Here is a 15,841-nt window from a genome sequence, read left to right on the forward strand (position 1 = left end):
TGCCATCCCGGACATAAAGCACGACACCTCCTCCCAGGTGCTCCTCTCTGACATTGAGATATAATTTGTACCCCGGTATAGCATTGCCCCATTGGTTATCCTCTTTCCACATGTCTCTGAAATGCCAATTAAGTCTATGTCATCATTCACTGTTAAAACACCAAAAGAGAGGGAAAAGGATCAACAGTCCAATCCACAAACCTTCAACTGATTAATGGCAAATGACGATATCATAAACGATCTTTGCTTTGAAATTTCAATCCGCGGCCTCTCGCCTCGCAATGGGCCGCAAGCCTTAATCAGCTTACAAAGCTGTGGCGCCATTTTTTAAATTGTTGGTTGAGACCGAGTTTGTCCGGAAGTGATTGAAGAATGTTGGCCGCTTGATGCAAAGAACTGTAGAGAAATATCCCCTGAAGAAGATTGTTTTCTACAATCGAAACATGATTCATGTCGGGAATTAATTAATCGATATCCTATAAAGCATGGGCTAAGTATTCCTCTTTCCAAATTTTTGGATACACATAAAAAAAACATTTTTTCAACTTTTTAAGATTGATGGGAAGTATAGTTTTTGTTTCACATTTGTGGTAAAAATTAGGAGATTGTAATAAAGTTTAGAACTAATATGAGCAAATGACGATAGATGATTATATATTACTCTGCTTTGTAAGCTGATTAAGGCTTGCGGCCCATTGCGAGGCGAGAGGCCGCGGATTGAAATTTCAAAGCAAAGATCGTTTATGATATCGTCATTTGCCATTAATCAGTTGAAGGTTTGTGGATTGGACTGTTGATCCTTTTCCCTCTCTTTTGGTGTTTTGACTATATTAGAGAGGTGTTCTGCTTCTTTGTTTGTTGATCATTCACTGTTAGACATTCTAATTCTCCCATCTTACTTCTTAGACTTCTGGCATTAGCATACAAACATTTCAAAGTTTGTTTTTTGTTTGTATTTTCATTCTGCTTTTTAATTGATAGGGATAAGTTAGAATTTTTTAGCTCAGGTGAGTTTTTAGTTACAGGCACTTGGACTATTTTTCTAATTATTGGAACCTCACTGTCGGGATGCCCTAATTCTAATGCATCATTAGTATCCTTTGAAGATACCTCTCTCCGAACCATGCGCTGCTGAGTGACTGTCGGCTTTCCCCTTTGTTCTAGTTTAAAAGCTGCTCTATCTCCTTTTTAAAGGTTAGTGCCAGCAGTCTGGTTCCACCCTGGTTAAGGTGGAGCCCATCCCTTCGGAAGAGACACCCCCTTCCCCAAAAGTTTCCCCAGTTCCTAACAAAACTGAATCCCTCTTCCTTGCACCATCATCTCATCCACGCATTGAGACTCCGGAGCTCTGCCTGCTTCTGGTGACCTGCGCGTAGAACAGGGAGCATTTCAGAGAATGCTACCCTGGAGGTTCTGGATTTAAGCTTTCTACCTAAGTGCCTAAATTTGGCTTCCAGAACCTCCCTCCCACATTTTCCCATGTCGTTGGTGCCCACATGTACCACGACAGCCGGCTCCTCCCCAGCACTGTCTAAAATCCTATCTAGGTGACGCGTGAGGTCCACCACCTGCGCACCAGGTAGGCATGTTACCAGGCGATCCTCACGCCCACCAGCCACCCAGCTATCTACATTTCTAATAATCGAATCACCAACTATGACAGCCGACAGCCGACCTAACCTGGGCAGCCGACCTCCTGGGCAGTAGGCCTTGGGGAGATATCCTCAGTGCGAAAAGAACAATGCATCACCTGGAGAGCAGGTCCTTGCTACAGGATCCTTTCCAACTGTACCTGGTTGGTGCTCTCCCATCATGAGACCTTCTTCCTCCAAGGCAGCACCAGGGCTGCCAGTCTGAAGTTGGGACTTGACTACTATGTCCCTGAAGGTCTCATCTATATACCTCTCTGTCTGCCTCAGCTCCTCCAGGTCTGCCACTCCAGAGATCAGACTCGTTCTCTGAGAGCCAGGAGCTCTTTGCATTGCAAGCACAGGTACAACTTCTCACCGGTGGGTAAAAAATCATACATGTGACACTCTATGCAAAAGACTGGGAAGCCCCCCCAGAGGAAGGTCCCCCTGTTCAATCGATGTCACAGAGATGGAGCAGCGACTCATTGAAAGACTGGGACTGGACTTTGACGGCATGGCTGAGCAGCAAGACACCACATGAGCTGAAGCTGGTAAGTTCACCACACCCATAAATGGGTGGGCAGCAATGGATGTACACATCATTTGGCCTAAGATGCTCACTCTGCAAAGAAGCAAATTGCACCTCTGATGTCAAATCAAAAAATGATACTTGCTGGCATATGTACTAATGTCTTCTCTTTTGTTTCCACAGCTCTTGCCCTCCAAGCTGCCAGTTCTAGCCAGTAAGCCCCATAGACCAGCTGGGATGCCCCAGGGACCTCCATTGCTTTATGGATGTGCAGATCCAGGTCAGCGAGAAGGAGGAGGAGGAGGAGGAGCAGCAGCAGCAGTCACAGCATCACCACCCATTGGTCATGCTGGACCCCCTGGCCTCACCAAGCACCCTTGATGTGTCCCTGAACCTCGAGGAATTAATGCAGGAAGGGAGCAAGGAGTGGAAGCCTACAGACACATATCATCCACAAGCCAGCACACTACTGCGCCAGCCACCACCACCATGCCCTCAGCAGGAGGAGCCTACAAACCTGCTAATGCCCATCTTGCAGCGACAGTTACCAACACCAGAACCAGCACCATTGACACCAGTACCCACAGCACCAACACCGGAACACATAGCACTGACACCAGAATGTCATGCCATGCCCTGCTCTCCATTCCGGGTAAACCTATTCTCGCACACAGAGACTCAGGCCATGTCGGAGTACATCTGTGAGAACCTGGCTAAAGGCTTCATTCGACCCTCCAAGTCTCTCACTGGAGCTGGTTTTTTCTTTAAGGGGAAAAAAGATGGCTCGCTTCGCCCCTGCATCGACTACTGGAGTCTGAACAAGATCACCCTAAAAGACCACTACCATTACCCTTGATTTCTTAACTTTTTTACAGGCTTCAGGGAGTGAAAATCTTCTCCAAATTAGACCTCAGGGCAGCCTATAATTTGGTTCGAATCCACAAAGGCGATGAATGGAAGACCGCTTTTAATACTCGAGATGGCCACTTTGAATACCTTGTGATGCCGTTTGGCCTTTGTAATGCCCCTGCGGTCTTCCAGAATTTGATGAACGAGGTCTTCAGGGATATGTTGTACCAATGTGTTGTGGTGTACCTTGATGACATCTTAGTATTCTCCAAAGACCTACAAAGCCACCGCCTTGATGTCTCTTGCATCCTCCAATGTCTACAGGACAATCAACTCTATGCCAAACTCGAAATGTGTTCTTTCGAGCAGGAGACCGTTCCTTTTCTCAGCCACATGGTTTCCAGTCAAGGGTTCAGAATGGACTGCCAGAAGTTGAGAAGCATTCACCTACAGGCCTCAAGTCCTTACAGAGATTCCTTGGCTTTGCTAATTATTACAGTATGCCTCAGCAGAATTGCACTTGCAAGAAATAATATGGCTTTAGGAAGGAAGAGCAGGGTGTTTTCATTGGGCCAGGAATGCCTAGTAGGTGTGTCCGTGACATAGTTTTTTTTTATTGCATGCAAAATTTGCCACAATAATAGAGCAATCCGCAATATCGCACGCGATTATTGCTTTTTCCACTGTACTGCCCCCCAAAAAGGTGTCGGTACTTTCAGCGATAAATCCAGTGATAATGTACGATAGTGTATGGCATGCAGCGCTAGTAGACCCAATTTCCATTAACCCCGACAAAACTCCTCCCACTTGAATACTAATGTCTATTTTGCATATGCAATGTGCGATGTTCTATTTATTGAGTGTGTTATGGCGTTATTGCACACAATAAAGCCATAATGAACTCAATAATGCCCTAAAGCAATTTGAAAAATGAACCTGATGGACTTTTCACCTTTGGGTTCATTAACTCTTTTCAACTCATTGAAACCTAAAGGCAATAGGAAATGCATGTACTCAAACGCACAACAACCTTCCAAAGCTGTCCTACAGTTTGTGTTTTTATGAGATGGATATTCTAACAGTTTAACAAGGCAACATTTTGTTGTGAAACCAGGCCATGAGCAGCCGCGTTTGGGCCTCCCTTGCCTTACCCCTGCTTGCTGGTGCTCCCCGCTGTCTTCAACATGCCAGGTCAGGTCAGGTCACTCAGGGGCCTTGCTGTAGCGTTCTCTCCATGAGAGAGATGTCGCTGAACTCTGCTGGGGGCTCCGCCCCTTGGAATCTGACATCACCAGCAGAGACTTATTTAAAGCCACTTCAAGCTTCCCTGCATTACCTTGGCAACAGGTCAGTTTCTGTGAGTGCCAGTTGCCAGTTCATGTATCCATTACAGCTCTTGCTTGATCCTGCTTCAGTACCAGTTCCTGTTTGTTCCAGTTCCTGTGTTCCTGCTCCTGTGGTCCTCGCTCTGCTTCCAGCCCTTGTCTTCAGATTGTCTCCATGGTACTGATCCGGCTGGGTATATTGTTTCTTCTGTCTCTGCTCATCCCTACTTCTAGTGTGTTTTCGAGTTCCTGCTTGTCTTCAGCCTGCCCCAACTCCTGGCCTGGTTTATTGAATAGCTACACTGCTGCCTGCCTCGACTCTTGGAACATCTCTGTTCTTCCAGATCTCTGCCAGCCCAGACTCAGACTGTTTATTGGACTCCCTCCACCAAGAGGCCTTCGCTTGGGTCCTGCTGGCCCCAGCACCCAAGGATTCAACCTGTGGGGAACGAGGGCTGGTAAAGGTAAAGGTTCAGTCTAGTCTCCTGGTCCTGCACAGCCTACCGGCTACAAGCATCTTCCGAGGGCCTCCCCTTGGTAGTTCCAACTGCTTTCAAGCTGGCTCAAAGATCCACAAACCCAACAGTTTGCCAAGGCCATGTACTTGGCGGATCTCTCTGGCCTCCAGGCCATTTCGGGCTTGGCTCAACGTTTCAGCAGCAGTAGCAGTGCCTGGACGTGCTGGCCTCCATGGTTAAGTGGCTGACTAACTGTCTCGGCTCCACCTCTCAGGCTGTGGCACTGCCTATGCCTCCAGTACTGGCTCCAATTCATTCTATGCTCCTGCATCTACCCACACCGCCTCGCTATGTGGGAGACCCAAAGCAGTGCCGGGGTTTCCTGAATACTATTTTATGCATTTCAACCTATGCAGTTTCCATCGGACCAGGTAAAGACAACCTATATATTATCTTTACTGGATGGCAGAGCCCTGGCTTGGGCCTCTCTTTGATGGGAATGGGGCGATTCTCTGCTTGGGAATATTCAGCAGTTCATCCAAACAAGTGTTCAATGATCCAGCTCGACAATCCACAGCTGCTAACAAACTTCTCCATCTGCGTCAGGGGGCTCAGCTGTTGGTCGACTAAGCAGTCGAGTTCTGGACTCTAGCAACAGAGCTGGGCTGGAGGGAGGACAGTCTATGAAGTATTTACTTGGAGGGCCTGTCCTCCAGGAACTCGCTGCCCGGGATCTTCCAGAGGATCTTGAAGCATTAATTGACCCGACTGGGCGGATTGATCACCATCTTCAGCAGCGGGTCTGGGAGTTAAAGCCAGGGCGACGACCGGTTTCACTGGCACCTTCATTCTCCCTGACGATGGCGCCACCTCCTGAACCCCAAGCTGCCAGAGAAGAGAAACCAATGCAGCTGGGATGCAGTCCACTCACTTCGGAGGAGAGACAGCGCCATTGTTTACTAGGTTTATGCCTCTATTGTAGTTGCAAGTGTCACTTGTTGGCACAGTGTGAGGAACGCCTGGAAAACTCCCAAGCCTAGGTCTCACTGGGGAGCTAATCCTAGGCTGTGTGAATCCAGCTCCCCAATGCACAGTTCCAGTATCTCTGAGGTACTCTGGTGGATGGTTTTCAACGTTGGTCTTTATTGACTCTGGTGCAGGAGGAAATTTTATCTTGGCAGAGGTGGTGGAACAATTATAGCTGCCTGTCTTGCTACATACCCCACCGTTGCGGATATCCTCCATTCACGGTACTCCTCTTCTGGGCCGAGTTTCTGATATGATGCTCCGGTGTTCCTCCGCACCGGCATTCTCCATGAAGAGGAGATTTCCTTCTACATTCTTGAAAAAGCAATCCATCCCGTAGTACTGGGTCTACCTTGGCTCCAGAAACATTCCCCCCTCATAGATTGGAACACTCTCCAAATCACTGCCTGGAATCCAACTTGTTTTTCTACATGCTTGCCAAAGCTGCCTCATCCTAACATTCAGCTAGCAACTACCTCCTAGATGCTTCCACCATAGTACGCAGATTTTGCCAATGTCTTCTCTAAAGAAAAAGTCAAGACTTTCCCAGAGCACTGTGCGATTGAATTACTACCGGGCTCTATGCCCCCTTGGGGATGTGTCTACCCCTTATCCTTACCAGAGACGCAATCCATGATGCAATACATTCGAGAAAATCTGGACAGAGGATTCATTTGACCTTTGACTTCCCCGGCGGGGGCTGGCTTCTTCTTTGTTGCCAAAATGGACGGGTCCCTTAGACCATGTATAGACTACCATGGTCTCAATGCCATCACCTGCTGGGACCAATATCCTTTGCCACTTATACCAGAACTGGACCGCTTTCAAGGGGCCACCATTTTTACTAAGCTCGACCTTCGAGGAGCCTACAATTTAGTGCGAATCAGACCGGGTGACGAATGGAATACTGCATTCAACACGCGTGATGGGCATTATGAGTACCTGGTAATGCCCTTTGGACTATGTAATGCTCCCACGGTTTTCCAGAACCTCATGAATGATGTCTGGGACATGCTCCAATTATCCTAATTGTATACTTAGATGACATACTAGTATACTCAAAGGCTCTCTCCACCCAACGACAAGAGGTATGGCGAGTATTACAACGAGTCCAAGAAAACTATCTCTTTGCCAAGCTGGAAAAGTGTCTATTTGAACAGAGGTCTTTGCCATTCCTAAGAAACATAGGGGCGGATTTTCAGAGCCCTGCTCGCCTAAATCCGCCCAAAACCGGGCGGATTTAGGCGAGCAGGGCCCTGCGCGCCGGGAAGCCTATTTTACATAGGCCTCCCGGCGCGCGCAGAGCCCCGGGACTCGCGTAAGTCCCGGGGTTCTCGGAGGGGGGCGTGTCGGGGGGCGGGCCCGGTCGTCGCGGCATTCCGGGGGCGTGTCGGCAGCGTTTTGGGGGCGGGTACGGGGCGTGGCTACGGCCCGGGGGCGTGGCCGCGCCCTCCGTACCCGCCCCCAGGTCGCGGCCCGGCGCGCAGCAGGCCCGCTGGCGCGCGGGGATTTACGTCTCCCTCCGGGAGGCGTAAATCCCCCGACAAAGGTAAGGGGGGGGTGTAGACAGGGCCGGGCGGGTGGGTTAGGTAGGGGAAGGGAGGGGAAGGTGAGGGGAGGGCAAAGGAAAGTTCCCTCAAAGGCTGCTCCGATTTCGGAGCGGCCTTGGAGGGAACGGGGGGAGGCAGCGCGGCTCGGCGCGCGCAGGCTATACAAAATCGATAGCCTTGCGCGCGCCGATCCAGGATTTTAGTGGATACGCGCGGCTCCGCGCGTATCTACTAAAATCCAGCGTACTTTTGCTTGAGTCTGATGCGCAAGCAAAAGTAGGCTGATCGCGCTTCTTTTAAAATCTACCCCATAGTGTCCACCACCGGATTCCATATGGATCCCGAGAAGGTCTCCGCTATAAGAGATTGGCCACGTCCAATGGGAATCAAGGCCCTTCAACGCTTCTTTGGTTTTGCAAACTTCTATCGGCACTTTATCCCCCACTATTCGCAAAAAGTAGCTCCACTTACTGCCCTGACAAAAAAAGAGGCCAATGCCAGGGATTGGCTGCCAGAGGCACTCCAGACCTTTAACAAATTAAAGCAAGCCTTCCTTCTTGATTCCTGCTTACACCACCCTGATCCTTCCCGATCCTTTATCCTTGAGGTGGACACTTCAGACCTGGCTGTGGGGGCGATACTCAGTCAACACTCCAGCAAGGGCGCGTTACTTCCCTGCTCCTACGTTTTACAGAAGTTTTCACCTGCTGAAAGGAATTATGGGATTGGCGACAAAGAGCTCCTGGCCATAAAGATGGCTTTTGAAGAATGGCGGCAGTGGTTGGAGGGGGCCCAGCATCCTATTGTGGTCTAAACCAACCATAAGAACTTAGAATACCTGTGTCAAGCCCAGTGGTTAAACCTTCAGCAAGCCCGTTGGTCATTGTTTTTCAGCCGGTTCAACTTTTCTTTACGATATCGACCAGCATCAAAAAACACTAGTGCTGATGCCCTCTCTCGTAACTCCGAGAATGAGGACACTCCAATGTACCTCAATACATCTTAGACCCCGTTCAAGTCCACCTAATTGCCACCATTCTGATTCCCCTAGGCAAAACTGTTGTGCCTATCTGCTTGCATAAGAAAGTCCTCTCATGGGCCCATGACTCTCTGACGGCCGGGCATCCAGGCAAAGCCCGAACACTGGAGCTCCACACTCACTACTATTGGTGGCCACATGTCAGTCAAGATGTTAAGGCGTATGTTAGCTCCTGCCCCATCTGTGCCCGACAGAAGCCATTACCTGGTCGGCCGTGGGGACTTTTATAGCCACTCCCCATACCAACAGAGCCCTGGACTCATATCTCTACAGATTTTGTAGTTGACCTACCTCAGTCCAAAGGGAAGCAAGTCATCTGGGTCACGATTGATAGATTTTCAAAAATGGCCCACTTTGTGGCTCTTCCTAAGCTTCCTACCATGCCTGAACTTGCGAATTATTCACACAACATATCTTTTGCCTGCATGGATTGCCTCAACATATTGCCTCTAATCGAGGTTCACAATTTACGGCCAAATACTGAAGGGGACTCTGCAAGAAATTTGGGGTCCAGTTAGACTTCACGTTTGCATTTCATCCCCAAGGAAACAGCCAAGTTGAGCGAATCAATCGCACCTTGAAAGGATTTCTCTGCTTCTTCATAGGGGATAAGCAAGATGACTGGGTGTCTTTATTGCCTTGGGCAGAATTCTCTTATAATCATATAATAATATAAGATTATAATCTTATAATCCCCTTTATGGAACTCCATCCCCCCCGATCTGAGACAAGAACCCTACCTCCCAACCTTCAGGAAAAGACTTAAGACTTGGCTGTTTAAGCAAGCATTCCCGGACCCTAATTAATCTCTCACTTTGTCAACATATTTCTCTCAGTCATACTAGTTTCAGGAATTTGTAATTATCTTACCGACGTTATCCTTTCCTTCTATTTCTCTCTTCGCCCAGTTCAATCATCCTTGTTATTTGTAACTGCTTTTCTCCACACCTTAGCTACAGTTAGAAGTTATTTGCACCCCTGTTAAACTGTAAACCAGCATGATGTGATTGTATCATGAATGCCGGTATATAAAAAACCTAAATAAATAAAAATAAATAAAATCATCACGTCCACTCTGCAACAGGAACCTCTCCTTTCCAAGTTGTTTTTGGGAAACAGCCCAAGCCATCATTACCCACTGGCAGTGCCCTCGCCGGCAGCTCAGTTCATGGTCCAATAGCTCCACTCACTCTGAAACTCCACTCAAGCAAATTTGTGGCGTGCAGCAGATGCAGCAAAAAAAGGCATGGATCGCCACCATCACAAGGCTCCACTCTTCAATCCTGGAGATCGAGTCGGGGTGAGCACTCGGCACATTTGTCTCTGGCTTCCTTACATGCGTTTGGCTACCAAATACATAGAACCCTTTGTCGTCATGAAACACTTGAGTCCCGTCTCCTACCTCTTGCGGTTACCGTCAAGCTTAAAGATATATAATGTATTTCTTGTCTCGCTACTAAAAACACTAGTACTCTCCACATTTCACCGCAAACTACCTGAACCTATGTATGCAGTTGCTGATGAAGATCCCATTTACCAAGTACGGGACATACTGGATATTAGGTTCCATCATAGACAGTGGAAGTACCTGCTCTCATGGGAGGGCTTTGGTCCAGAGGAGAATACTTGGGAATCTGCCTCCAATATTTTAGATAAATCTCTCTTCCATCAATTCCATCACGATCATCCAGGCAAGCCAGGGCCCCCGGGGAGGGGGCGTAAGGGGGGGTACTGTTGTGAAACCTGGCCGCAAGCAGCTACGGTCGGGCCTCCTTTCCCTTACCTTTGCTTGCCAGCGCTCACCGCTATCTTCAGCATGCTGGATCAGGCCATGCTGGGGCCTTGCCACGGCATTCTCTCCATGACAGAGATGCCGCTGAACTCTGCTGGGGGCTCTGCCCCTTGGAATCTGACATCACTAGCAGAGACTTATTTAACCCTACTTCAAGCTTCCCTGCATTGCCTTGGCAACAGGTCAGCTTCTGTGAGTGCCAGTTGCCAGTTCTTGTATCCGTTACAGCTCCTGCTTGATCCTACTTCAGTACCAGTTCCTGTGTTCCTGCTCCTGTGGTCCTCGCTCTGCTTCCAGCCCTTGTCTTCAGATTGTCTCCTTGGTATTGATCCGGCTGGGTATATTGTTTATCCTGTCTCTGCTCATCCTGACTTCTAGTGTGTTTTCGAGTTCCTGCTTGTCTTCAGCCTGCCCCGACTCCTGACCTGGTTTATCGAATAGCTACACTGCTGCCTGCCTCGACTCTTGGACCGTCTCTATTCTTCCAGATCTCTGCCAGCCCAGAATCGGACTGTTTATTGGATTCCCTCCACCAAGAAGCCTTCGCTCGGGTCCTGCCAGCCCCGGCACCCAAGGGCTCAACCTGGGGGGGAACGAGGGCTGGTATAGGTAAAGGTTCAGTCTAGTCTCCTGGTCCTGTATCACCTACCGGCTACAAGTACCTTCCGAGGGCCTCCCCTTGGTAGTTCCAACTGCTCTCAAGCCGGCTCAAAGGTCCACAAACCCAACACTTTTGAACTTATCTGGACCAAACACAAGTTTTGAAAATTCTCCAGGTTGTCCAGCTACATTTTCTCTGGGTAACTCTTTACCAACAGAAAATTTAACTGGATAAAAAGAGAAGATATTGGAGGCATTCCAGGGGCATGGATCAATTTTAACAGATGAGTGCTAATATTCGGTGTTATCCGGCTAAAGTTAGCTGGTAAGTCTATTAAGAAAAAATATTTGCCCTAAATTTACTCACATAATTTTAACAGGCATACTAAATGGAACACTTATCTGGTTATGTTCTGCTGAATATTTGGTAAACTTATCCAGGTAACTTTACCTAGGGAAATTTACTATTCACTATCCTGCTGAATATTAAAGATGTGCACACATAAAAATGTAATTTCGGCTCATTTTTTCATTTTGGGTTTTCTTTTAAATTAGGTTTTGGTTCATTTAATCTTTATTTCAGGTTGTTTCATTTGCTGAACCCCCCCAAAAAATTAAGGGTCCATATTCAGCATTATTTAGCCTCTTATGGTTCCCCCCCCAAAAAAACAACAACAGGGTTTTTACAGATCTCTCTGCCCTGCCCACAAATAAGCTGGGGAGAGGGCTTCCTCAGCCCCGACTTACCCCTTCCATGTGGGTCTTCCATGAAGAAAGGGGCAGAAGTGATCCCAGCTGCTCCTGCCCTGCCAGCTCTTGTTTAAAAATGGTGCTGGCATCAGGGCTGGCTGGCACCATATTGTTTTACAGCATTTGTTCCTTCCCATCTTTCTACAAGCTTTTTTGCAGGAGGGTGGGGGAGCAGAGGGGCCTGGTAAGGCCACAGCTTAATTAAGGTAGTGACAGTAGGGGAGCAGGGGAGATCCACTTTTTTATGTGACAAACTATTTTTGGTTTATTCCATTCAGAACAAACTGAAAATAGACTTTTTCATTCTAATAAATGCATTCATTTAAAATGAATGCATATCCTGACTGAATATCAACCTCTGTATTAAACTACAGTCACATTTCTAATGAAATATGGGTTGTGCTTGAACAACCAATAATTTCCTGGAATACAGCTGATAAGAGTTCAGAACTGAACTGAAAATAACATTAAATATATTTAATAACCAGATCATATTATGCATTGCTACCCTGAGAAATAAAGTTTCTGAAACTATGATTTATGAACCTCCGCGACATCAATTTTAGATTCATATTCTGTTTATTGACTTTTTAGCAATAAACTAGAAGCTAACACTTAAATTACATCTCTCCTTTAAATTGTCTTTTTTTTTCCTTAAGGAAAATTGAAAGGGGGGAACTAGTGAGTGCTTTTGCAAGCAGTATTGTTTTTTTCTTTCCAAAGACTTTTTTTTTTTAAATTTAAATATCTTATTTTGCAATATCTACCACTCTGGCTGAATGATTATATTTGTCTTAGAGAAGCATGATGCCCAAAAATAAAATTGATCCCAGGGCAATTAGTAAAGGAACATTGCACAAATAACAATCACCAAGTGACCGCAATGGTGGCAGCTGGAGGAGTCTCAAGTCCCTTCAGCCAGCCTACCCCTCAGCATAAAAGTAAGCCGGTATATCAGAGAAGTGGTATAGGGGTTTGGAGGGGGGCAGGCACTGCTTCAGAAAGTCAGGGGGACTGTGTTACTGTAACACTCCTTACCTCCAAACACCTCCAGCATACCACCCCACACCGTGCTGCATCCAAGGGCCTTGTCTAGAACTTCCTGCACTCCTGAGCCCTTTTTATAGGTCTTACAGCCAGACGTCCTGTGGCACTGGCTGATAACATCACATCCTGACCAGGTATATAAAAAGAAACACTCTGTAACCAGCCAGTGCCTCAGCAACAGGTTGTCCAGTATTCTTAGTTGGTGCTACTGTTACTGCTTTGCCCAGCTTTGCTTTGCTTCTACCTCACCCTTCCCTGCTTCTCTGTCCTGTCTTATTCTTCTGCCCTGCTTCATCTTGCCTTGCCTTCCAGTCATCCTTTCCTCAGACTGTTCTTCTCTTGCTGACTTGGACTGCTATTGACTATGCTTGATCTCCTCCAGTCCTGACCTTTGCCTGCTTCTCAAAGCTGCTTGATCTCCGCCAGCCCTGACCTTTGCCTGCTCCACAACTTTGCTTGATCTCTGCCTGAGCCTCGGCTCAACCTGTGGCAAATCCATTGCCACCTGTTAAAATCAAGTCTGGATTTGTTCTGGCTTAACAGTGAAGGAGGCCCTGGGGCAAGGCTTCAGGAATCCACAGAATGTCTACCTGGATGGTTTAATAGAGAAGTGTAGGAAAATAGTTGGGCACTTCCACTGAATTGTGAAGGCGTGGTACCGTCTTCGTGAAACGCAGGAGGAATTAGAGTTGCCTCACAAGCATCTCATTCAAGATGTGGGCACCTGCTGGAATTCAAGTTACATGATTCTGCAGAGGCTAATGGACTAGTTGACATCCCTGTATGATCTGTCTATGGAAATGGAGATAGGTGTGCAGGCTCCCCTAGGTCATCATGGCTAGCCAGTCATGAGACAACTTGTGATAAACCTGATGCCCTTTAAGGATGTGACAGAATAGATGAGTGCCACAAACACCACCTTGTGAGATGTCATTCCCATAGTAAACATCCTGTTAGAAAAGTTGGAGGACGTTCAACAGGAAGAGGGAATGAGAGCTGAGGTACTGTGCTGTCTGGCATCTTTGGAAAAACAGGTGACAAAGAGACTAGGACTTCTGACTAGAAATTCCACATACATGCTCGATACATTAAGTGATCCATGTGTGAAAGTGAAACTTGCACAGGAGGCAAAAAATCTGACACATATTGTAAATTACCTTTATGCAGATTTTCTCCTGCATTAAGTTCTTTTATAGCCAAGCAAGATGTGTGTTATCTGTGAGAATCTTGATGACATCCATAAAGAGTCACATGTGAAAATCCTCCTTTCCTATTGAGCATCTAAAAAATGTATATTTATGTTATAAATAAGATTACAAAAAAAATATTACCCAATCAATGTTGCTCCTGCCGATTAGGAGGGGAAGAAGAGGTTAAAAAAAGGATAGAGGCAATATCTGAATTACTAGTTATCCTTAAATGGGCACTTTTATTTTTCTTTTACAGCTTTTTCATCAAAAAGAGATAACTCTTTTACTCTTATCAATGACACATTACTTCTGATACAAATAATTTTCGGAGAAGTATCAATAAACCATAAACAATAAACCATAAACAATAGAATATAAACAATAGACCATAAACAAGCTTGTTTATGTAACTACTGTTGCGCCCGTCAGTCGCAGGCGGCTGCGACCTTTGCTGCTCACCTCCTTTCTCTATGCTACTCTGAGTCTGGGGAGAATAGCGGCCTCCGCTTCCACAAGCCAACCCTCATGGTGTGCCCGGGACGGCGTGGGCGCTCCCGGCAGCCATCTTACATCTGGGGTTACCTAAGGCATTCAGGCATGCGCCTGCCCCCTTCTTAAACGCGTCATGGCGGGAACCTCGGGGGCGTCCCCACCGCATGACGTCATCCGCTTACCATACTTAAGCTCAGCTGACTTCTTGCAATACGACTTAGCAATGATTCCTGTCCTGCTATTTCTGCCACACTGGGACTCCGTCTCACTACTCCACTGGGTGACCTAGGTACCCGCTACTCAGAGGCCTTGCTGCACTCAGGGCTAACCACTCCTCGGAGATCCATTACTTTCTGTTTCTCTGTTCCAGTGAGTTTCTGCATTGTCCTCGGATGACCCTTGCTGTTCTTGCTCGGACTTCCTCGGTGCCTAATCCTCCATCTACTACCACAGTACCGGCATGAGGACAGAATCTGCTCATTTACCTTTGTGGCATGGATTCTTGTGTTACCCAGCTTGCGGGCCACTACCGGATCCTTCCAGTCTTGTGCAACTTCCATCGGCTATCTGGCCAACCCCGCACTACGGACACTACCGGAGTTGCCAGCACAAGCTATGCCTAGAGAAGGTATTCACTGGACTACTCCACGCTGAGGATTACTACTCGGACCGACCAGCTGCAGGTCACTCTCTCGAGACTGACTCTATTGATCCGCTCCTCGGATCACCATTGGCTGTACAATAAAGTTGTTTCCACTGTTGTCCATCACTGCTGAGACCTTGCCTGTTGGGGTAAGGGCCCACAGGGCTCCTCCCTGTGAGCAGAATCTTCACTTGCTATGACCCAAGGGTCCACTATTAGTTCAAGACACACAGAATGTAACAACTACTTAGCCTTTCTAAATTCTTTCAAAGTCCTCTTTTCTTCTTGTAGTGTTCACTGCCAGGGTGCGCTGAATCCTCTTCTTCTCTTTGATTCTTCTGATTTTACCTACTGCCTAACTATAATGAAATCAAAAAGAGAAACTATCTCTCTACTCACGCTTATTTCTTCTGCCAGCTAAATATATGCATGTATCCTAGGTGTATGTGTTGCATCTAATGTCACTGTTTTCTAACTAATAAAAAAGAAACAGATAATTATATTCACCCTAACTAGGCAAGTTTTTTATGCTTTTTGCACAATAATGGGGCGGATTTTAAAAGCCCTGCTCGTGCCGGCACTCCTATTTTGCATAGGCCGCCGGCGCGCGCAGAGCCCCGGGACGCGCGTAAGTCCCGGGGCTTTCTAAAAGGGGTGGGGAGGGGGGCGTGTCGGGGGCGTTCCCGAAACGATGAGGCGTTTCGGGGACGTGCCGTGGCGTTTCGGGGGCGGGCCCGGGGGCGTGGTGCCGGCCCGGGGGCGTGGTCGAGGCCTCCGGAGCAGCCCCCGGGTCGGGTGATGGCACGCCAGCAGCCCGCTGGCGCGCGCAGATTTACGTCTGCTTTTAGCAGGCGTAAATCTGCCAACAAAGGTAATGGGGGGGTTAGATAGGGCCGGGGGGGTGGGTTAGGTAGGGGAAG

Source organism: Rhinatrema bivittatum, chromosome 1, assembly GCF_901001135.1.
Source record: "Rhinatrema bivittatum chromosome 1, aRhiBiv1.1, whole genome shotgun sequence".
Taxonomy (NCBI): domain Eukaryota; kingdom Metazoa; phylum Chordata; class Amphibia; order Gymnophiona; family Rhinatrematidae; genus Rhinatrema; species Rhinatrema bivittatum.